The following is a 363-nucleotide window of genomic DNA, read 5'->3' as shown; positions in this document are numbered from 1 at the left end:
AGTGAGGATTTCACTGACCTCTGAGGGGAATTTTTCACAGGAACCTTGCTTGCTCTGACTGTTTCTGTCTGTGTGCGTGCCCCTGTGCATATGCTATATCAAATCTGGGAGAAATACTGCTTTCTTAGGTGTTTAAGTACGTTGGACACGTTAGGCCTGTAGGTAAGGCTAAGCTGTAGTTATAAACTTACTGTCTTGGTTTGAAAGAGAGATGTCTATCAAGGAAGGCAGGAACCTCCCTTGGAATGGAGAATATGACTCTCTTCCCTCTGAATTATTATAACTTTGAAATTAAGGGGCTTTCAGGCAAAGGTATGAGAAAAGGAATAACAGCTCTGTACCAGCCTGTACATGAATACCAAG

Source organism: Corvus brachyrhynchos, unplaced genomic scaffold, assembly GCF_000691975.1.
Source record: "Corvus brachyrhynchos isolate BGI_N302 unplaced genomic scaffold, ASM69197v1 scaffold440, whole genome shotgun sequence".
In the NCBI taxonomy this organism is placed as follows: Eukaryota; Metazoa; Chordata; class Aves; order Passeriformes; family Corvidae; genus Corvus; species Corvus brachyrhynchos.
The sequence above is the reverse complement of the archived record's forward strand: the minus strand, read 5'-3'. Positions refer to the sequence as shown.